We start from the raw sequence: 24,167 nt of genomic DNA on the forward strand, positions 1-24,167 counted from the left end.
GTCCCGCTTTTTACATAGTGGCATCAGCTTATCCGGACACTGTGAAATAGACCCAACGAGTCAATTGGATCACCACTGCTCCGACGGTGCCACTGCTTAGTATTCTGCGGTCCTCCTTCAACCCAACTCCTTTCACACGAATTTCTTCGTATTGGGCCTTGCAACTCACAGCTGCTCCCGACAGATCTGCAGGGGTCATTCTGGTCCCATCCATAGGCCGCCGAAGAAGGCGACGAGCAAGACGCCAAGAAAAGTATCGGACTTCTTCACATCCTCAGATAAACTCCCGACGCTGCGAGGAGACGTTGGGACTGCAAATATGTCACTCACGAAGGCGGATTTACTGAATTGGTTTAAGGACTTTAAAACTGAACTGCGCAACGATCTTAGCCAAAAAATCAAATCCTCCATGGAACAATTGCGGACTGACTTAACGCAGCGCTTGACGTCACTCCAACATGACGTGGACTCTGTGCGCACTAGAGTATTGGACCTGGAGGCGCACCATCAGGAACAAGAGCAACTTTCCACTGGATTGCGTGAGGATGTCCACACGGGATCAACTGCATCAGACACAGCTCAAGGCAGAAGACCTCGAAAATAGAGCACGGAGGGAGAACATGCGAGTTAGGGCCCTGGAGGAGGGCGCGGAGGGGCCGGACCTGGAGGTCTTCATGGAGGGGGTTTTCGCGGAGGTCCTGGGCCCCCAACCCCTTAAAATAAAACTCGACAGGGTCCATCGTGTGGGAAGCCTGCAGAGCAGCGAGAGGATGAGACCCCACAACATACTGGAAAATTCCACTCCTATAAAGGTAAGGAAGCAGTGCTCCAAGCGGCCAGAACAAAGGGATCCATCTCCTTCCAAGATCACTCTTGCACCGTATACCAAGATTTAGCCCCGTCTACCCTGGCACGGAGACAGTTGTTTAGACCCATCACTTCTAAACTGCGAGATGGTAAAATTAGATACAGATGGACCTATCCGTTTGGACTCAGTTTTGAGTTTCGTAACAAACAACGTCACATCACCGACTTAAAGGAAGGCTTGGAACTTCTGGGCCTCTCCTCCGAGGAAAACGGCCCCACACAAGATAAAACCAGAGAGACATCCCGAGACCCACCGTCAACTTCTACCTGGTCTGTAGGCTCTCGTAGGGGCCGCAGATGACATCCCAACATCCACACTATGGAAACTGCACTTTCTATCATCTATGTCTGACCCAGGGTTCACAGCATAACGAACATTTATCGCAGAGGCCAGCGTCTTTAGGAGCAACCAGTGGAGACGGACAACATCCTGCTTCTGTCCGCACTTCTCAAATTCGGACCTCTTCCTGCCAATACTCACTGAGCTCCCGTCACTCGATCAGGATGTGGGAAACCATGGATCACTGTGCCTTTTTATGCAAGAACAATGACTGTACCTTTTTTCTATAGTTAGTTTGGTCTTGAAATTGGTGTCATAACCGCATGTGCATCTTCATTGTTACCTGGAGGCCTGCACCATGCCTTCCTTCCTAATGCAGATGAACTGTCTTCGTATTATTACAAGTAGGGTTCTGTCCTATTGGCTATTCTTCAGCCGCACAAAGATGTTTGTTCCTTTTTGATTTACCCGGGATGAGCGTGGACGGGGTCCTCGGACTTGTTGTCCTCCCTAGTCCCTGAGGGGGCTTCATGACCCCTCAGCATTGACGTAATAGCGATTGTTATATCGCATTTTTGTTCATGTTTGTTTTAATTTATTTAGGGGTTGAGGGGTGGGAACGGGAGGGACATGGTGGCGGCTTTTTAACAATTTGTTCTGCTGGGATCTTTGGAATCAATGTATTTACAATTGACGTGAGAAGGCGGCACACACACCTCTGGGGGCCTGCGGGGACAAAGGACACCGGGGGGCAGGTGGGGCTAACAAAGAGCTGTTGGTTTCCCCCCTAGCACAATGACGATTACTATTGGAACCTGGAACGTTAAAGGTCTCAACTCCCCCCAAAAGTTCCAAAAGATATGGAAGTACATTGTTGATCACCATCTCTATATAGTGGCCTTGCAAGAGACACACTTAGCTAGAGCTGAAAACATGCGCCTTACACACAAACGCTATCCACTGATTTACAGGTCCTCAGCCCATACGAAGCATAGAGGAGTGGCAAAAATGTTCCATTCTTACATACAATTCCAACCATTAGATGTACATAGCGATAAAGATGGCCGCTGGGTTATGGTCAAGGGTCGCCTGAGGGGGAACATTTGCACTTTTATAGCGGTATATGTCCCCAACACTGGACAGACAGTTTTCTTACAAACACTAATGGGAAAACTACTGGACTTTGTAGAAGGGCCGATGGTAATCATGGGTGACTTCAACCTGACCTGGCGGAAAGAGCTGGATAGCACACACCCACAACGTTCAGAAACGGGCTCCTTTTCCACTGACACCCAACAGCGCATCCATAATATGGGCCTTGTGGACGCCTGGCGTACTCTTTCCACACACCCGAGGTTACACTTTTTATTCTGCTGTCCATCATATATATTCTCTACTTGATTATATCTTTGTTAGCCAATCCCTACTGGGTGCCTTTCAAGAGGCCAAGATATTCCCTCTTTCAATATCAGACCACAGCCTACTTTCAATATGTCTGACCTGGAGTCGGAATGCTGCGACTACTCCCAGGTGGTACTTCCCGACCTCGCTTACGCGGGACAGGGAACCCTGCACCAAACTAAGAGAAACCATTACTGAATTCTTTAATACTAATAAACCAGAGGATACGTCGGAGCATACCACGTGGGACGCATTTAAAGCAGTCTTCCGGGGGAAATGTATAGCCCTTAACTCAGCCCTAAACGTGCAACCCACTAGAGAGAGGGAGCAGCTGGAGAAAGAGGTGGCTACCATTGAAAACGCTCACAAACTGAATCCCAGACGGCAAACCCTTCGCAATCTAACAGCGCTTCGGGGTAAACTCCGAGCTATCTATAACAATTGGGCAGAATTCACGCTTCTCAAACTACGACACCTATCTTATTTCCAGGGCAATAAGATTGGTAAACATCTTGCTAGACAGCTAAAAGATAAGCGAGAGAGGGCGTACACAGGAGGCATTCAGGGGCCTTCTGGGAAGCTTACACACAGATGAGGACAAAGGCGAGATCTTTGGCTCATTTTACAAAACCCTTTACTCTAGCGATGGCTTAGACTCAGGCGCCCAACGGGATTATCTTCGGACACTACACTTTCCTCAGGTCTCTTCCGCATGGAACGAGTTACTCACCGCCCCCATCAACCCAGACTACGTCAACACTGCCATTAAAGCTCTTAAGCCACACAAAGCCCCAGGACCGGATGGGTATACCGCCCTCTTCTATAAAACTTTCGCCCCCGACATCAGCCCTCACCTCACGCGACTCTTTAATAAGATGGCGGTAGAGGGCGAGACCACTGGCTCCATGTCTAGCCATGATTTCCGTTATACCCAAACCAGGGAAGGATCCTCATCAATGCGCCTCCTATCGGCCTATTGCCCTGCTAAATCTTGATGCAAAACTGTATTCCTCCATCATAGCTAAACGATTGAACGATCTCATGCCTGACCTCATACATCCAGACCAATCTGGATTTATTAAAGATAGTCAGTCACATGATAACACTCGCCAAATTATACACCTAATAGAGAAGGCCAACAGACGTCAAATCCCCGCGGTACTGGTAGGGCTGGATTCTGAGAAAGCCTTCGACAGGGTAGACTGGACATTCCTATTCCACACACTCACAGCATTTGGATTTGCACCTCAATTTCTTACTATGCTTCGAGCTAATTACATTCAACCTCGCTCTAAGGTGGCGGTTAATGGGGTACATTCATCCTCTTTCTTCCACTCTAGAGGCACCAGACAGGGGTGTCCCCTTTCACCCCTACTTTTCGCTCTTAGCATTGAGCCATTAGCGATGGCGATTAGAGCTAATCCTGAAATCCGGGGATACCATTCACTGGCGACCCGCACAAAATTTCCCTCTTCGCAGACGATGTCCTCCTGTCACTCTCCGACCCTGCCCTGTCCCTCCCACCTTTACAGTCGGAACTTGAGCGCTTTGAAGCGGTAGCAGGCTTCAAAATAAATGTAGGCAAATCATACATCCTCAACCTCACACTCCCACCAGCGGAATCCCGCAGGCTCCAGTCTCTTACTCCTCTCCAATGGACCACTTCTTCTATACAATACTTGGGAGTCCAACTAACACCGAGGGTAGAGGGGCTCTATGCCACTAACTTCCCCCCCCCATTCTTACTCGTATCCAAACGGAACTCACAAAGTGGAAACCGCTCTTTTTATCATGACTAGGTCAGATACACGCTGTGAAAATGACACTCCTTCCTAAGCTCCTTTACTTATTCCAGGCCTTGCCTATAGAACTGGAGAGAAACTTTTTTCAACGAGTTAAAGCTATGATCTTACAATTCATCTGGCAAGGGGGACACGCCCACTTCTCTTTCTCCCTACTGCGTCGCTCTCGAACGGAGGGTGGAGTCGGACTCCCGGATATCCATCTATATTATAAAGCTGCACAATTGAGAGTCCTGACTGAGTGGTCAAAACGGGAATCCGATAAGCACTGGTTACATATGGACCGCAGCGTGACATGGAGGACTATATGGGACCCAGTTTGGCGCCCCAAAAAGGACAGACCTAAGAATACTTACATCAGCACTCCTACACGCACCACTCTGAAAGTATGGGATTCAGTCGCAGGCGATGATAGATGGACCCCTTTCCCTTCGCCATTCACACCACTCCCCTTTAACCCCGCATTCCCCCCAGGCCTACAAGAGGGACCTTTTGACGCTTGGAGAGAGGGAGGGTGTCTTGCTTTGACACACCTTTTTCATAATTTGACCCCCTCACGTTTGACAACAGCAAGCAGGATTATGGCCTAGAGAATGTAGAAAGATACCACTACACTCAGTTAATGCACTGGGCCCTTATACCTCAGGTGTGGTTGGCAACCACCCGTCCTCTTACAAAGTTTGAGTCCTTCATCACCAAGGCCACTTCTATGAAATGGGTGATTTCGTTTACATATAACTTCCCACTAACTACCACACTCTCCCCGCGTCCACGATATATGTCCATGTGGGAAGGAATGCTACAGCGCGGTATTTCTGACGACGAATGGGCGCACTTATGGACCGACATCACAAGATTCAATCACTCCGCAGGACTTCGGGAAGCTCATCTTAAGACTATGATGGACTGGTATCTCCACCCATCCAGGCTTAAGCATATCTTTCCCACCACCTTCGATAGATGCTGCAGAGGGTGCGGACTACTACCAGCACATATGGTGGGATTGCCCGACCATACGCCCCTTTTGGGAAGAAATACTCGCACATATCAAAGACATGCTAGGATACCCCATCCCAACCACCATGGCAGGTGTCCTTTTGGGGCTTTGTGACCCCGCTCTAGAGCACCAGACCTGAGCAGATAAGACAATCATGTGGCTCTGTATAGGAGCAGCGGAGGTTCCCCTGGCAGCCGCCTGGAAGAGGAAGGAAGCTCCAGCAATTTCCCTTTGGCACTCAACTCTGGAAGCTGCTTTGCCTGGAACGTATGTCAGATACTTCTAGGGACAACTATAAAAACTTTGAATTTAAATGGGGTCCCTTAGTTACCTTCCTCTCACGTGGACTCCCATCGGCTGTTTGTCCTTCCACCATCAGAGCCCTTCATCTCTTTCAATTTTGAGTGGACTTCTAGTACCACAAGTTAAATAAATTGTATAGGTGTTGCCGCCACCATTGTAGGGGAGTAGGGAGGGACGGGGGGGTCTTTTTCTTCTGTTCCTGTTGTTTCCCGGTCGGATTTTGTTTAATATGACTTTTGTTTACTCCACGTGGCACCTTCAGATTGGAGGGATTTAGAAATTTACCATCGCAAAAGGAAGATTGGACACATGCTTGATTTGTTTGCTCACACTTAATGACTATAAGGATTCACCTTAAGCCCTGTTATTGTCAGAAACTGTACCCTTCATTTAAGCAGTTCAATGAGAACAGGGTCGGGCCCATACTTGGCGTTATGTAACTCTACTCAATTATAGTCCTGTCGAATTCTGAAACACCTCCTGCGAGTGGTAACATGCTGGTAATGATTTAAGATGTACTTTGGAAAACGTTTAATAAAAATATGTTTGACAAAAATATGTTTGACAAAAAAATGGCATTGAAACAATAACATCTGCTCCTCGCAGGAACACCATGGGGTGCAACCAAAAGCAGGAATGACAATGCCCTAACAAGGCTTATCCTATGATAAAGAAAGAGCTAGTATACTCCATACCATCCAAGTATAGGGACAATAGCATATACACAGAAAATGAGGAATTACGACTCTGTAGTCCTTTGTCTACCACGGAAGTGTCTTTACGCCGCATTGGCCTGACTCCCAAAAAGATGAGCACCATCGAATGGCAGGTCTACCAATACCAACGGGACAGCCTCAGAGAAGCCCGAAGATGCCAACCAAGCACCAAGTTGTAGTGCCACTGCAGATGCAAAGGCCCGACCTACAGAATCTGTAGTGTCCATGCCACACCTTATTGTAAGTCTAGCTGCCTGTTGACCACATCTAACCAACCTCAGAAGGGAGGTTATCCAGAAGAGATGGCAGCATATTCTGTAAAGAATCCCATAAAGCATGGGAAAAAAGCCATAGCACAGAGGACGTGTTGGTAGATTTCAAGGCGGAGCTGGCAGATGCAAAGGTGTGTTTACCTCATGCATCTTGACTCCTAAAGTTCTTACCAACTGGAGTCTTAGGTGTAGAATCTACATTCTGTGAAGACGTTGCAGCCTAAGGCACCAAGGCTACGAATGGAAGGATGTCTCTGGAGGCAAACTGGGTCCCAAGGTGCAGGCAGGTGTCTATCCACTGATAAACCCCCCCTGCCCCCCCCCCCCCGATTCAGGCTTGGCCCAAGCTCCTAATAAAATATCAAACAGGGCCTCGCTATTTAGAAGAATAGGCTCTTCCCCTGACTGCCCCTGGAAAAGGACCTCAATCAAAGGTTCTGTAGACCTCAGCACCGACACGTCTAAAACTGTGGCCACTCTCCTCAGCATATCTGTAAAGGAGGAACCCAGCTCCATAGCGAAACAAGGGGGAGAAAGTAACTCGAAGCTGGTGAAGACTGCAGCCCACTAGCCTCTCCAAGAGCAGACACCAACTCTCCTCCAGCTGAGACATATTAATGTCAGAAATGGTCCGAAACAGCTGTCTCAGTCAACACAAGGTGACTTTCAGAAGTCTCTTCCTGCGTTGCGGCACGGAAAAGAAGAAAAATGCAGTCTGCGTGCCTGAGGGGGCTCATATGGCTCCACTGACTTCATGACCAGAGTCAATGTCATCACGGAGCCGTATGGCACCGTCCCCCGGCACACAAAGGTACTGTAAGTTACGAAATCTGTGGCTAGATGTCTCCATCAAATACAAGTTAAAAATAAAAAAAAAGCAAATAAATGAAGCACTGAAATTTCTCCTTGCTGTCACTAAAAACCTCTGCTGAACACCATATAACTGTGGCCGGGGAAGAGGAGAAACTTTGATGAGCAAGAATGCTCGCACTGAGAAGCATGCAAATTAAAGCATTGCACAACACGTGTAGAGATGCTGTTTGAATGAACAATAGCACTGGTGGCTGCAAAATGGCCGGCACACATAATAAACACCAAGTGGCTCAGAATGCATTCTTGAGTAGAGTAACACAAGATGGTTGGGAGCACTATTGTGTGGAACAAGAACTTTATAGAACACCAAAGTCTCTTGCCAACATCGTAGGAAGAATTGTGAACTCTTGGATACATTTTAGTGCTTACAGAGGTGAAACAATGTAGCGACACAGGAGATTGTGGGAAAACAGCGTCTTCCCTAGCCTGGATACCCACCAATGATGCCGCCATACATGGTGCTTAGTATTACACATCTTTATTCTGCTGCGTATAACTGTGAACTCAACATTCTAAAACAGGCTTTCATGGCACTGCCCTCTGACACCTATGTCACAGCTCCGCGGAGTCCGTTAGAAGCCAAAAGAGTGCCATCATAAAACATTGCAAGACACTAAAAACAGCAGGTTGAATCACCTTTCGGTGGGCTCTGAATAGTGGGGTAGGACAAAAGTCATTGCCAATATGTAGTAAGGAAAAAAGTATGATTGGATACAGGTTATGATTTATGCTTTATTGTAAACAGAGCCCAGGCAATAACCTCCAAGCAGCCAGCAAAAGAAAGCGGTAACTGTCGGACGTTGGAACATTGGACAGCACTTGAACAAACACAGCCAAAGACCAAATACTAAATGATGAGGCAACAAGCCTACATTAAATCACTATCCTCAACTAGCTTACCGATAATATACCACAGATCTGTCAGTTGTGAGGGAGTGTGGGTGATGGGGAAGCACTCCATGTGTGGATGGGTATTTGAAAATAAGCAGCACACAAGAGAGAGTTCAAGGAAACATATGCACACACACGCACGCGCACACACACACACACACACACAGATTAAAGTGGTTTTTTTTTTAAACAGTGCCCTAAATGTAAGCAGTGGAAGGATACAAATCAGAAAGTCAAAAGCATGATAAACAGGCTATGCTTGTATGGTCTCCCCTTGTGATCTATTTTGTAAAAGACCTGTTGCATTTGTTTTCTTAAACGCCTTTTATTATTTCACAATGGAATTTGAAGTTGTTTTTTATCCTCTTTATGGCTCCGCTGTTGGAACCAATACACAGTTGTCCAGTTTGGCGCACTACGGGTAAGATTCGGGAGAATGAAGCTACTGTTATTGCTATCCCTTAGGTCCAACCCTGCCTCAAAAGGAAACGTAAAGCTACTGTAGGGTCTGACCCGGCTGAAGTTTGCTGATGCCGTGAGGATGGGGGTTATCTCCAGGAGAAGCCCGAAAGCAAAAGTACTGCTGGTGGAACTAGTTTGAAGGCACTGCAAGTGAACCATGGCATGAGTATTCTTTCTTCACCATTGAAGGCCATGTCCATAAATGCCATCTTGATATCGCTGGAAAAGCCTGTGGAGCACATCCACACATGGCAGAGTAAAATAACGACTGCAGTCTCCATCGAACCATCATGTCGACAGAATCCAGGCCACATTTGAAGAGCTCTTTGGAGACATCCAAATCATCTCTGACCAGGTCAGAGAAAAGCTGCTTCATATGGTCTTAAAGGCAGTGTGCAGCATCAGGCTGCTGTATGCAAAAACTGCTGATGAAGTTAAATGTTTTAGAGTCATGATCCAGATGAGTGTTGAGGAAACCTTCTAGATTCAATTTGACAGATGAGTGTTCTATTACTAAAATCTCTTGTGACGTATGTATGTTGATAAAAAAAATTGGGGTCTGAAGGCACTGGCCTATGCTGTGGTATACGTGGTCTGTTGACTGCTAGGCTCAAACGGGTTTCTCTCAAGCTGCTGAGATCGGCTCCAGGAGCCCTTCACTGAATGGCAGCAATGGTTACAAAGCCACTCCGAATGGTTATTAATTTACCACCAACGGCTGTGGCATATTTCAACGCATTCCCTTAAGAGCATAAAAATTATTCGAACAGGGCTGCTCTTCCCTGGGGTTGGCTGCCTACAAACCTTTTCATGTACAGCAATGCAAACATTGAATAAATATCCTAATGTGAGGAGCAACTACTAATCTCCAAATGCGACAAATCTAATCATGCATATTCTTCTTTTTTATACTTCAAAGTAACATGTTCCTCAAATGTATATTATGATTATGGTTCAAATTAAGAAAATAAATCGGCCTAATCCTTATTTTTTTCTCCTAAATCTTTAATAATCTTGGGCCAGATACAAAGGGTTTTAGCCTTTATGTATCCATCAGAAAATGTGTTCTTACTTATGGCCAATTGTGTTAATTAAACAAGAAACATTTCAACTAAGACAATTAAACGATATTGTAGTTTAGGTGGAACGTAATATTTTTCTGAGTACCTGAAAAGCATAATCTATTCAATTAAAGTCAACATGAATTGTGGATACTAAATACTGTCACTATGCGCTACTCCTTTATTCCAAGAGTGGCAATGCTAGACTTCTTGAGAAGGTAGCTTGGTCTACCATTACGTTAGTAAAGTATGGAAACTGCGGTGGTTGACACAATAAGCAAACTGAGAAATATTACACTGGGTAGGGCAACTGTGATATGGCCCACCTTCTCCCTAACAGGCCACAGTCAGAAGTTGCTTGTGAGTTAAGGACCTTCAGGCAATCTAGCTAGGACACAGGGCCTTGAATTAATCCGATCAAGTGTTGGTAAATTTGGCAATGGCAGACTTGGGAAATTCTGTAAACAATAAATACAGATGTGAATGAGGAGAATAGATGTGTACAGTTAAATAAGAGCAGCCAATGCAACTCAGCAACACAATATAATATGTACATGGGGTAGGAATAGAACTTCAAGATGTTTTCATTAGACCACATAACTTGAGAATATCTAAAGGGCTCTTCTGATGTTAGTCCATATTTCTGCTCGAGCTCTTTGAATATCTTTATAAAACATATAACCTAACCGGAAGAACTCTGCGTCTTTCCATTTTCCAAAGTCATCTCTATACAAAACAAAGTGTAAAATCTGCATTCCCCTCAAAGAGGCATGAATGTCAATAGGTATGATGTTAATTTACTCCTCCATGTCAGTGCTCCCTATATTCTCATGTGTCGCCACCACTGAGGATTTTTAGAGGCATCTGTATCATTAGCACGTAGGTATTCAGAGTACCTCCAACTGGTCTCTTTACCAGTGTATGATCCAACATACACCATCCCTTCGTCTCTCACTGCATCCATTCTTTCAAGTATGTAAGTTGCAATGCTTGATAGTATGTCTCAATTTTTGTATCACCTGCCTTCCCTCTTGTTTGTACATTGCTCTGTATCCTAAGCAATCTCAGATTCCATCTGTCCATAAATAAGTTACAGTCAAGAAGTTTCTGGAATTTCAACAAGTCTCCTTTCGTCACCCCTAATGTTAGTTTTTGAAACGGGTATAACATTTTAGGGAGGATGACCATTTTGATTCCTTTCATAAACCCAATCCAGAAGAGGATGCAGGATCTCCAGCTTTGCAACTGGACTTTTGATGAACTTTACAGAACTTGATCATTTTGTTACTTGGTGTTACTTCAGCAAAGCATAAGGTCAACACCCAAATAACTAATATGTGTTAAGAACCAGAGAAAAGATGTATGCCGTCATATCTCAGTGGAGGGCTCTCCTTGCCTGCAACAAGGAGACCCTTCGATTTGGTCATACACTCACATTAAAACTCACTAATTCTTTGTTTCACCCCAGTTCCTTTGCAACATTGTTAGCTGAGGAGGCAGAGTTCGATAAACCTCAAGAGTATATCATCTGCAAATAGGTTACCTTTGAAAGTGTCTATTCCTATTAATACCCTTTTATGTGATCATTGTTCCTAATTTTCTGTGCTAAGAGTTTAAGGTATAAAGCAAAGAGTAGGGGGGAAAAGAAGGCATCTCTGCCTCAGGATTCTGCTAATTCGTCCTTTCTCAGGAAGCCTCTGACCCTTACCCTCACTCATGGCAATATGAATCAAGCCAGAAGCCACCCCATTAACTCTTTACCAAGTCACATATTACTTAGGTCTACTTTCATGAATAACCAATTCACATGGTTAAATTACAGTTTAGCTTCCAGGGAAAACAGTACCAATTGTTTTTCTGCTATTTTAAACAGGCATCAAACCTTTTTAGTGTTACCTCTATCTTGTCTTCCGTTTATTAGTCCTGCTTGATCCAGGTACATTAGTTCAGGCATTATCTGTTCCATTCTGTATGCAAATATGCCTGTGAACAGTTTATAGTCCATATTTGAAAGGGATATCTGCTCATTAGAGGATGGTATCCCTGCATTTTTTCTTGGTTTTAATAGCAGGGTTATGACAGCCTCCTCCATTTTACTGATTTCATTTTGTGTGGGTTTAAAGGAGCAGCAGCGATAAGAGAGTCAGGGCAAATGCGTTCTAAAACAATTGCCATTTTAGCCAGTCTGGCATGGCTCCTTGCCAGTTCTAAGACAACTACCATCTAGTAGTGTGGCTTCTTTAGTGATGGGAGAAATTAGTCAATTTCTACCTTCTCTAAAGAACTTAAGTTAGCCTTCATTCTTTTATGAAATCCCTCTTGCTCCCCTCGTGACCTGGTCCCTGTGGGTATATATAATTGTTTAGAGAAATTGTGGAACATTTCTCCTTTTTCATCCCTGGTTGTAGTCCGTTGACACCCAGCACCCCCCCCCCCCCAACCACCACCACCACCACCCCCCTGCAAAAAAAAGTGGACCTCCCCCATGTAATTATGTATTTGTTTTTCTCAAAGGCGGTTAGGCAGCAGAGTTTGCACCTTATTCCCTCCTTCATAGTATAGGAGGTCTAAGCGTTTTAGTGTACATTCAGCCTTCTCCAATTCAAGGACCTTAATTGGGCCTCTAGTGGCCACTATTTTAAGCAAGACTTGTTGCGAGAGAGCCAGTTATGATGCTCTTTGGGAGTAGTTCCTTATTTAAGGTCACCAACTGGGATTTACTTTCCTTTTTGAGCCTGATACGGTTTCTCACAAAGGGGCTTCTGATGACAATGTTTTAGAGAGTCTAAACATGTTGCTATTGAGGCCTCCCTAGCCACGCTGAATTGCGTATACTGTTTAAAGACTTGTTTTAGGTTTGTATTTGTGCATTTTTTAATAGATAATTTAGTTTCCAGCCTACTGTACTATTCTCTTGTTACTTCCCCAATCCCTGTAACGTAATTGAGACTGGACCATTGTGTGAGTTGAATGATGTGACCAGTCGTTCCATAACAAATTTGTCTTCAGCTGTGTGTGAGGTCTTGTTCCTCAATTAACCTATAGACGGAAGGCGAGCCAAAGTTTATGGACACTACAATTGCTCACCTTGTCCCTAACTAGAGGAAGGCTAGTTTCCCCTCTTAATACCACTCCTTTCCTTCAAACTAAAATGTGTCGATTGCCCCCTCTCCTCACCTCTCGCCCCCATACAATAATCAGAACTATTGAAACTAAGGTAAACAACACCTAGACTGGTATTCTTACCTGCTTCTTCTATTCCGAACCCCCTCACAGTACCTTTTGCTTTCACTCACCATCTAAGTATTCTACAACTGTATAAAACAGTTAAATCCCAGTATTTCAATTTCTTCTGGTTTCAATGCCTGTCCTGTGTGTTTGTCCTTTGGTCCCAACCTCCTTATTTCTATAGACGGGTGAAATCTCACTATGATGTCAGGTGGAAAGCTTACGGACTAGCAACTGAGAGCCACTCTGTGGGCTGTATTTGGTCCCGATGATTCCTCAAGGACTACAGACCCAAGATTCTGCAAGTGCTGTCCAACGATTTCGGACTCTTTTATCCCCTAATTCTAAAATGGTTTCTCCTGGAACTATTGTCCTGTTTTTTCTCGTGCAAAATATTTTCGTCTTCCAGAGCTATAAGTAGGGACCTGTAGTATTCCATGTCTGATACCTGCTTCATCCATTTGTATCACAAGTGTATGGACTCTCACTCCTAGTTCAAAAACATCTTCATTTATATCGGAGTCATTTTTGCAGACCTCTCTTAACAAGTCATTATTTCTTCTTCAACATTCCAGGAGAGCTGTTCCATAAAGCTACGAGTAATTTGTGAGATCACACTGTCTGCAAATTGCACCTTCACTTCAGCATCTGAACTGATTGGGTTATCAATTGTTTCTTGAGGGTTGATTTTCTTAACTTTTTTGTGTTACATCGTCTTGACGCTATCCTTTTTCCCCTCTTTATTAGATGCCATTCGTTAGGTCATTCATACTGCATTTCTTTGCAAGATTTGTGAGCTGTTCTCAGCTCAGATATCTGTAGTGATCTAGATCCTCTTCATTTGTTGTAGGAGTTTAAGCCTTGTTTTTAACTAGGCATGCTAGATCAGTGTTGCTTCCTCCTGTAGGGTGATGTATCATGCCTCCAATTCCATTTTGTTTAGATCCTCCTGGAATATACTCCTTGCTTTAGACTATTTTCCATTTTTACACCAGGTTATTCTGGTCCCTTTTTTGGCAGTTGAACAACCCTAGCCCAGTTGGTTAACTATTCATTCTCCTCCCCTTCTTGAGGAATTTCAGTTTGTGAATGCCATATTCCTCAATTGGGACTTTAGCAAAAGTCCATCTGATACATCCAGAGGTGGTGGTGTCCCTGACCCTCTGTAGCTCAGTCACCTTAAAATAAAGTTAGAAGTGCCCTTCTCCTAAATCTTTTTAGCCATGGTTCGATGGCTGAATCTCAGTGACCCGTTCCTCGGTGTACTTCTCCGTGTTTGTGGCCAGTCCTCTCTTGTATTGGTGCTTTGTGTGGCCACAACCAAGACTATTCTGTAAATGCATAATGTGTATTTGTTTCATGTCTCAGCGTTTGGCCCCTTACCCTAGTGCTTCTGTTGATCTGTTATTCTTATGGTCGGTGTCGTTACCGGGCAGACAGCCTTCAATTCAATGCAACTTTTCAACCTTGAGTGGTATGTTAAGCTTAGGTTAGGTAGGTTCCACCTCCTCTGCCGCAGTCTTGTATGGCCATTGGATTCTAACGCATTTTTTGCTGGGGCACCCTCCTGATCGCACTGGGAGGAGAGGAGGCTTCCTTCCCCACCACTAGTCTATTACAGAGAGCCTTTTGTATTCAGGTGTGGGTGGACGCCATCTTTAGAGGTCTCAGCAAGCATGCAATGCTTCAATACTCCTACAGCCAGTCCAAGACCCCATTTTTATCGCCATTACTTTGGGGGAGGGGGAATGGAAGGGGCAGAGTAAGGGGGGAAATCCTACCTCAATCCTGCACCTTGTGGTTCTGGGGATGCTCGAGGATGGTGAAAGTGAGTGGCTGGAGCCGAGCTCACGGTTACATATCCGCTGCCACTTGGCTCAGGCCACAACCCTATAAAACTATTTCTAAAGTTTAAAAAAAGACCTGTTAATTATAATCTGTGCAGCCTTCAACAGTCCTCAAGAAATTCACACAGGCCAAATTCAGCTACCCTATTCCGTCAAGTGGTCACTATTGAATTCTGTATAGATTTTGGTGACATGATTACCTTGTTTCAGTAAAAATAAACAGGAGAAATGACATTACCATCTGCTGTTTGCCTCACTAAATAATGACTGCAGTAGCTCCCTCTGTGCATCTGTACTTACTTAACGTTAGTCAGTCACACAAGAATACGTGGCAAACAACACGTTTCAAGAAACCGTGGTTTCACCTACTGAACTAATCCCAGGCTAACGTCTGAATGCTGAGGTCTATAGCTTGTGACCAGTAACATCCATGTTTTTGTCAATTCTTTTTAGGTTGAGCCTAGAGCCAGCGCTCATACACTGCTCTGCGAGACTTGTTGTAGTGGAGTAGGTAATAGAAGCCCCGCCCACTTTCCGCCCATATTTGCCATTGGCTTGTGTCATTGTGCGCCCTAAATGCTGGCTCCGATTCGTAAATTGGCTTGCTAGTACCTCCTTAGTACCGCCTCCTCTTCATTTGTCACTTCCCATGGCGACAAACCCTTTTACTTCAGTTGTTACACGGTACCTGTTATGTAGTCTTTAAGCACTATTTTCTTGATCTAGTTTTTCTTACTGCAGACACAACGTGCTTTTGTGCCTTCTTTACAACCCCGCCTTCCCTCCCATTGCCCATGCCTTCTTTAACCCCCCCACCCTCCCGTCCGTTGTCGTGCCTTCTTTACCCCCCCGCCATCCCTCCCGATGTCTGTGCCTTCTCCCCCACCCATCCCACCCTCCCTCCCTCCCGTTGTTCGGGATGTCTACAATTTGCAATGCAATAGGTCTCGCGTTTGCACAAATCTGAGCTATTAGCATTGTAAATGGCAATGCCTTTTATTTATGTTTTGATTTTTAAAACCTAAATAAAGTGCATTGTCCGTTACAATGCCAATAGCTTAAACTCGCATAAATGTGAGACCTATTGCATTGCAAATACTTGTTTAGCCCAAGGAGTAGTTCCAGATTCCTAAATAGAAACCAATTCCCAGTTAATAAAAGGAACGTTCAAAAATGGGTTACTTTAATCATAGTAGAAAACTACTAAACATTAGAAAATGCAGATATCTGACCTGCAAAAATATATGGACCAATGAGAGCATCACTATATTTCTACTCAGCCTTCTACTTTGAAAATGACACAACTTCAGCCCTAAAGATGTCTCAAGAACATGCTAAAACGGATAAAGACCACTTTACAATCCTAAAGTCCTCAATCACTTTCTAGCAATTGAAAACAATCGCGGAACCCTAAGACACCAGCTTGGGACAATAATTCATGCCTCCAAATGAGTGAAGGGTAGGTTTACCAACATTTTAACAGACGATATTCTTTTTTTAATTTGGGAAAATATAAGCCCAAAGACATCAAAATCCCTATGAAATCCCACACAAGGATCACAGCATACCAGCAGCATGATTACCATGTCCACACACGACTAATAGAGATGGTGAGGCTGCTAGCTTTGCACTTCCTGAAGCTCAACAGTGATTTTGCTATTAGGTCTGTAACAAGCCAGCCATAAAAAACGAATTGCGAACACCTCCCCATCATGCAAGAGCCCAACATAACAGCCAGCAAAGCAAAAGAAAAGCGTATTTCTGGGTTCACTAAATCTTTACCCTTAACCACCTCTACAAAATTATTATTTTTTTGTAAATGCCATGACCGGTTCTCCAATATATTCCATAAGTTTAAGACAACTGCCTGTTCGACATTTTCATCTATGATAGAGCATCCCACAATTTAAGAAAAATATGAAACGTCAGTGGGTTGCACGCAACCGATCTCATTCACTGAAAAAAATGCACCTAGCAGGGTGAGGCCCAGGGTGGGCAGGGTGAGGCTAAGCTGGACTGAAGGTGGGAGGCGGGGAAGATTGAAAAATAACTCAAAAATATCTAACATGGTTTACCAATTCTTATCCACACCATTACATTTCAATACATGTCATGTTCTGGTTATTTGGTCAGCACACATTCTCACTGCTTCACTCTGGCGTCGCAAAACCAATTAAAAACTGCCACCATTAAAATTATGGTCAAAAAGGAAACTCTACAAATCTATAATTGGGTGAAAACCTTAAGCATACCACCACAACAGGGTTAAGCAGGCACAACATAACCTCAGAATTTCACCTTGTCCAATAAAGAATCTACTGCATCCGTAACGTGGCCAAAAACATTACTACCTACTTACCTAACTTGGCCAGTTCTGATGTGTCCAAAAATATTAACTCTAACCATGCTACCGGGAGAAAAAAAACATCAATCCATTGTCTCGGAGTAATTATCCCTCTCTCGCTCACTCCAGATACTTGTACTGAGGGATCGCAGGGTAAAACAAAATCTTCTAGTCGTGTGAAAAAGGGCAACCGGACATTGTCACCATTCACTAAATCGAGAGATGCCGCCTCACGGAGGGGGGAGGAGGGGTGCTTCTGAAATATACCGTCAAGGGTTGTTTCGCGTCTAGTAGCTCTTCTGAATGAGGTACAAGACTGACAGGGCTGTCCCGCGGACCTGCGTGCACTTATTTACACAGAGGGACACAGAGCACGTGTGCAAAATAAGTTTTCACCTTACCTCCAAATACGTGCTGCTCAGGTATACAGACTATATTTAAACAGGGAGGAAAAAAAGAAACCTTCACCTGCGTCCCCAGCCGGACGGTCCCAAACGGCTGGGGTCCACAGAAGCACAGGCAGCCCAAGCACAGCGCCCCAAGAGGCCGACGATTGTCCATTAGACGCCCATGAACACCTAACTATTCACTCCATCAGCAGTTCGGTTCCGATATTCCATAAAATATCGCCCTGGGGTTTGTTCAACTTCCTTGTTGACTCCTTGCGGAGAACTGACGAACGCACGAGCTCTTCGCGCGCTGGCCGTGCGCGGTCACGTACCGCTGCGATGCTGCTGTCAGCCCTGGCAGTGTCCTGTCACCAGCTGCGCTTTGAAAACAACGCACCGCTTCTTGATTTGTTGGCCGTCTGACGTGAGGGAAATATAGAAGGCAGAGTGCGCGAGAGAAAAGGAATTGCAGGCGGGACACTCCCGGCAACTGTCTCTCAGAGGATCGGCAGCTGAAGCCCTAGTCCTGCTTCCGTGACGGATCTCCAGCTCTGCCCACACGGCTCCAGACAGTACAATCACAGATGCCGCGGAAGCCGAAGCGCTGCCTCGAAGGGTGTGTGATGAGTTCGAGGGCGGACCCTTAGTCCAGCCTCCTCCCTCAGATGCAGCAGCTAGTCGCACTCCGCGGCATGGTTGAGCCCACTTCACAACACGGAAACTTAGAGGTGGGCGAGACAACAGAGAGCCAGGCCAAGGGGTTTGGCTCGGCTCTAATAGCCCGGCCATTAGCCGAACCTTGAAAATATTAGCCATTTAGCTCAAGCATACAGATATCATGTGAACTACAATAAATTCACTTCAAATTAGCGTATGTCTTTAACATACTGAAAATGTTGAACATAAGATTATATTACTGCTTTGAGAAGCTTTTATTAAACGTGATAGCGATCATTTCATTTACTCAAACCAGGATAATGCCTCTAGTCCCAGTGGCAAGTCAGTTGTACCCTACATGCGACCTAGATTCTGCTTGTGCGTCGATCAACGTTATAGTCAAGTAAATCAAGAACGAGATTTTTGTACAGCGCACATCCTGAACTCACCCATATGAAAGTGCAGTCAGTCAGACGTGTTTATAAAGAAAAAGGCAGATCGGCAAAATTAAATATTTGCCTCTTCCGCTCTCCTTTTTTACATCAAAGGTCGCTGCATTATTTTTAATTCCTTGTGCATGATGTTAGAGCATGGATGCAATACAAAACTAAATGAAACTCTGCTCGTTGAAATCGAGCATCCAAGAGCACCTAAAGCTGAGCCAGAGCAGACTTCCAGCTGAGTTAGAGCCTGTCTCGAACTTTCAGTGGCTCATCAATTTCTGCAGAAAACCAGGGCCCAGCGGCCACAGCTGAACAGATTAGGGGTGTAGCACAATAAACCCTGTCAGAAACCAGCATCAAGCTACCAGGATGATGTTCAGTAAAGTGAACTAGGCAGAGGCAGACAAAGGCAAAAGATGGTGAGACGCTGACTTGCAATGCAGTATCTTTTCAACTGTGCTTTAGTATAATTTGGAGAGTGCTTGGGGGCTATTTAGGAGGCTGTTTGGTGCATATTTGCACTAACATGGAGTGCACTTGTAGAAGAACTGTTTAACTTGCTCTTGATTGGCGTGTAGATGGGTAGTTGAGGCTAACATGATTTGTATTAGGACAGCCTCTGGGCTGCTTGGAGTACAATATTAGGGTGAATACAAAAAATAGTTACTGAAGGGAGGTCTTTAAACACATCAGTGTTTGGGAGAATCTCAAACGAGCATGTGAATTAAACAGTTTGTAGGATAAGTAGATTATCTGGCGTGACAAGAATAAAATACGATCTGGGTACTGTAATGCATAGTGGATTGCTTGAGGCGGGGCATAATGAAATGGGAGAATACTCATTGAGTCATTACTTTTCAAATAGTTACTGTTGTGTAAAGAGTCAACTGTCTCCCCATCTGAGGACGTCCAACCTTCAGTGGTGTATAAGCCTGCATCAAGTGTCACTCATGAAAGCCCTTTTAAACTCGTGATCTGAAGACATAGCCTAGTACACAGTTGTCTTAACCTTCTTTCATATCACAATAACTTGCAGTGTCTGTATTAATCTCCCAAGGTTTAAACCACTATAGCTACCCATTCAAACATAATTGTATAATAGAAGGAACTTTATACAATTTGGAAATAAGGTGTCTGAATGTTTAAATTGGACATATGAGGCAGGGCCGGACTGGGAACCAAAACCGGCCCTGGCAAAGTGCTCGGCCACCTCTCCCCCAAACCCCCCCCCCCCCCCCCCCAACCCGCGCGGGGGGTTGGGGGTGCCGGCGAGCTCTTTGCCAGGACCAGTTTTCGGCCGATTTTGTTACAGGGCCCATATTGCAGCTATGCTGCAAAAACTGCCCTGTAACAAAAAACAACCCCCAGGGGCCCAAAACCGGCCCCCACACGTGCGGCGCACCGGGGGATTGCCCGATGCCCGCTACGGCCAGTCTGGCCCTGATATGAGGTGTTAGACCTGTCAGCCCTTTGGGTGGTCCCTCCTCATCATTATTTATTTTGTCCCACTTTTGCCTCAAACCCTGTTTGAATTTTTCCTTTTTGGGAACCACCAGACTTTCGTGTTGCTGCAGATTCAGGGAGCCATTTTATCTACCCCTGGAACTTCTGTCTGAGGGCCTGGAGCACAAAATGGTAGCCACCTGTGACATCACCAGCATCCACTGGAACCTACTAGCACCTTCCAGAACATTCCAGAACCCTGTGACAGTTGGAGGCGGTTTAGAATGTTGGGAAGCTAAGGCAGAGAGTTGGCAGTTGGAGCTGGCAGTTGGCACCTGACTGGTGAAGAGTGAGCAGCAGAAACCTGAAGGAGGAAGGAGTGAGGCAGCAGGGGTGGAAACTTGTGCCTGGAGTGGGGTCCATAAACCCACCCTTGATACTAGTCCCTACTGACTGAGCCCAGCCTGGAGCCCTGTGTGGGAAGAAGCCAGAAAAACCACCTTAAGGACCTGGACAGCAGGAACAGGCCTTAGAAACCAAGAACAGCAAGATCCTGACCTGGATACTGGTTTCCCTGGAGCCTGACGTCGAGTAGCCTGGAGACCTGGAGCCTGAGGTGGAGAAGCGGCGCTGACTGGAAAAGCAGACGTCGTACCCAGAGCCGCCAGAGATCGTGAGAGGGCGCCGACGGAGGACGTGAGGAGTACCAGAGGTCGAGGAGGAAGTCACCCAAGGTCGAGTGAGCGGTGTCGACGGGGGAGTGAAGTCCGCCCTCCGGAGTCGCCGGAGACCGAGGTGAAGTGTACCGGAGGTCGGGAGTGGGGATCGCACTCCGGAGTCGCCGGAACCTGAGAGAATCGTGCCGGAGGTCGGGAGTGGAGGTCGCACTCCGGAGTCGCCGGAAACCTGAGGAGAGGAGCACCGGAGGTCGGGAGTGAGGATCGCACTCCGGAGCCGCCGGAAGTCGACATCGAGCCAAGGCCGGCCGACGTCATCGAAGTTGAGGTCGCCATCGGACCGGAGCCGCCCGAAGTCGACATCGAGCCAAGACTGCCCGACGTCATCGAATCGGAGGTCGAGATCTAACCGAGGCCGCCGACATCGAAACCGGAACCGCCTACCGGCGTCGTCAAGAACTGACATTGCGCCGAGACCGCCGACATCGAACCGGAACCGCCTCACGGCGTCGACACGACTCCAGCGGCGTCGGAGCATCAGAAAAAGGGCAGTAAGTGGAGTAGAGGGCGCCTAAGGCCCTGTGGAGACCTGAGAGACTACTCTAAGGGGCTAGGGAGGTGCTGGAACCAGCCTGACTGTGCCAGGGGTGAGCTGAGACTAATTCAGTGAGGTTGTGTAGAGTGGGAGAGCCAGATCTCTAGTATCCCCCCTTAATCTACCTCAGTTTAGGCCTCAGCCTTGTCCAAGCCAGGGAGTAGACACCCTCAAGCCTTCCACATCCCCACAAGCTGTGCCTGGGCCAAATCAGCCCATAGGAATTCAAATGTGATCTGATTCTATGAGTGTCACTGTCAGCTTTTAATTATTTATTGGGGGCACTGTATTTATTGTATTTAACCTATTTATTGCTTCACTGTATTTATTGGTCCACAGTATTTATTGATGCACAATATTTATTGGTTTACAGTATTTATTGCCTCAGAATATTTAATTGCCTGTATGTTTTGCACTTATATTTATGCCTTCCTTATTTATGATCACCCTTATTTATTGAATCATTAAGACAGTATTTATTTGACCTGCACTATTTAAAAAGCTTGTATATTGTGATTGTGTTAATATTTAACTAATCAGCAACTAAGCGAAAAAGAAGATAAAGAAAGATATTTTCATAATTTTTACGGTGTAGAGTCGTTTTTGGAACGGATGCACGCATGGTTATTGTATGGGTATGTCGTATGCTTAGCACGGTGCCTGATTCCTGACCACTCGAGCCAAGCTACCACTGTATGTCCTGGAAGTACCCCGTTACCACCAACCCTTACCGGTGTGGGAGCGGAGTATTTCCAACATGAGGCATATCAGAAATTCCCCCCCCCCCCCCTCACTTTCTAGCCTGTGGTCAGGCAGGCAACTAGAGCCAAATTTCGGGGGGGGCTGAAAAAGATTTCGGGGGGGGGCTAAGTCTTCCAGCCATAGGCAGAATGGCTGTAAGAAGGGGTGAAAACACAACAAAAGCCTCATTAACGAGTAAATGGTCTTTTAAAGACCCGTGAAGTAAGCGGGACCGGCTGCAATTTGACGGACGCCAGCCCGCGAGGCTGTCTCAGCCGGGCTGTCACACACGACGGGGGGGGCTGAAGCCCGGTGAGCCCAATGGGTGTTGCGCGCCTGCCTGTGGTGGGTAATGCTGCTTTCTAGCCTGTGGAGAGTAATGCCTTTAACAAAGGATGTCAAAGTTCTGATTCACCTGTAGGCCCACTCGAGACCAGCCACGATAATTTAATTTATTTATAGAGGCATATAACCATGTAAGATGCTTTCATCCGCTAAGTACACCTCTGCCACTATGTATTTAATTCGCTGAATCGCAATGTAGGCCAATGCGTACCAATCCTGTAATGCCACCTTTAGCCTTCATTCTTTTTACATCAAAAATTGGTTACTGATAATGGCAAAATGTTCCTCTTTAACATAATTAATGCGATAATGAGCAACCGAACACCATGTATCTCCTCTACAGCACCCACAAGAACACCCTACATGTCCGAACTTCACACCTTTGCACAACCAGCCTAGGACCAAGTTCACAAAGTCTAGCAAATTATCACACATATTACCCAGCCTTATCACAAGTTTGACCTGAAAAGGTGAATGGTACTAAAGAGGACTTCAAATGTTTTTAGCTTGCCACAAGTGCTATGTGTTCATGAATAGAGGGCAAATGTCAGGCTGTATTATATGACACATTTCTGCTTATTCCTTTAACATGTGGATTGGTCTTTACAAAATTCTCTAACTTTGCAGTCAAAGACAGAATAGAAAAAGTGGACCACTTGACAGTCTTGGAGTGGTAAAGGGCACGTGAAAACAAAGGCTGCAAGCTGGTTTTTTTGTAACACACAACAACTTTTAAATACCAGTAAATGAACTGTGCAAATGTTTCAAAACGTATCAGCAGTTAGGAAACCACAAATGGACCACTTGTTTGAAATTCAGAAGTGTGCCAGAAACAGGGTTTTAATAGGACCAAAACAATCGAGACACTTTACTTGGTGATGTTCAAATGATGCACATTTGCTGAAACCAGATTTCCTCATATTATAATTTGTGCTATATAATTTTATCAGTAAAGCTGCATGTTGGCATCTTGCTTCCATTTCAACAGATTTGATTTTGTATATAAAGGCAGAGTCGCCTTCTGACCTACAATAATGCCTCAACAATGTAGACAGTTACTACCTAGATTTTTTCGGTAAACTTGGAATTTTTTACGACGGGGGAAAGCCCCATTTCTGACGCCTTCAGCATGAGTTCCAAATAAAAACGGTCTTACCTTGGGCTACCAGAAAAGGTCCTAATCCAGCTGTTAAAAGAGAATCGCTCGATAGATCTTTATGTTGGGGAGCGCCAAACCATACACCTCATTTTCTAGCTGTAGTGCTTGGATCTTAAATCTGGGTTTCTTACCTTGCCATAGAAAACTGCTAATTTCTGAATTTACCAATTCTAAAAAAGACTACAGGACTTTTATCATAATATTTGAAAACAAAAAAAAGCAACAGTGGGAGAATGCTAGTTTTAAATATGGCAACCCGCCCGGATAGAAAAGGGGAGAATAAGCCATGAGCTGAGTGGATTGATAATCTTGTTTAATGTTGTTTTGAGAATAAGGTAGAAGGAATCATCCGGCTTTGAAGTTACGTAAATGCC

The 24,167-nt window shown here is 45.3% G+C and overlaps 1 protein-coding gene across 7 annotated transcripts in view; it reads right to left on the minus strand.

Annotated features, from left to right (window-relative positions):
- The window catches only part of HDAC4 (histone deacetylase 4), a 1,546,655-nt gene that overhangs the window by 1,030,868 nt on the left and 491,620 nt on the right, over positions 1 to 24,167 (minus strand). The window contains exon 1 of one of the 7 annotated variants that reach the window (XM_085645141.1): positions 18,066 to 18,313. The exons of the other annotated variants lie outside the window; for them this stretch is intronic. The gene's annotated coding sequence lies outside the window, so the exon portion shown is untranslated. Of the gene's footprint in view, positions 1 to 18,065; positions 18,314 to 24,167 lie in introns of those variants that run through there. 7 annotated transcript variants of the gene reach the window in all.

Source organism: Triturus cristatus, chromosome 3_1 (genome assembly GCF_964204655.1).
Source record: "Triturus cristatus chromosome 3_1, aTriCri1.1, whole genome shotgun sequence".
NCBI lineage: Eukaryota > Metazoa > Chordata > Amphibia > Caudata > Salamandridae > Triturus > Triturus cristatus.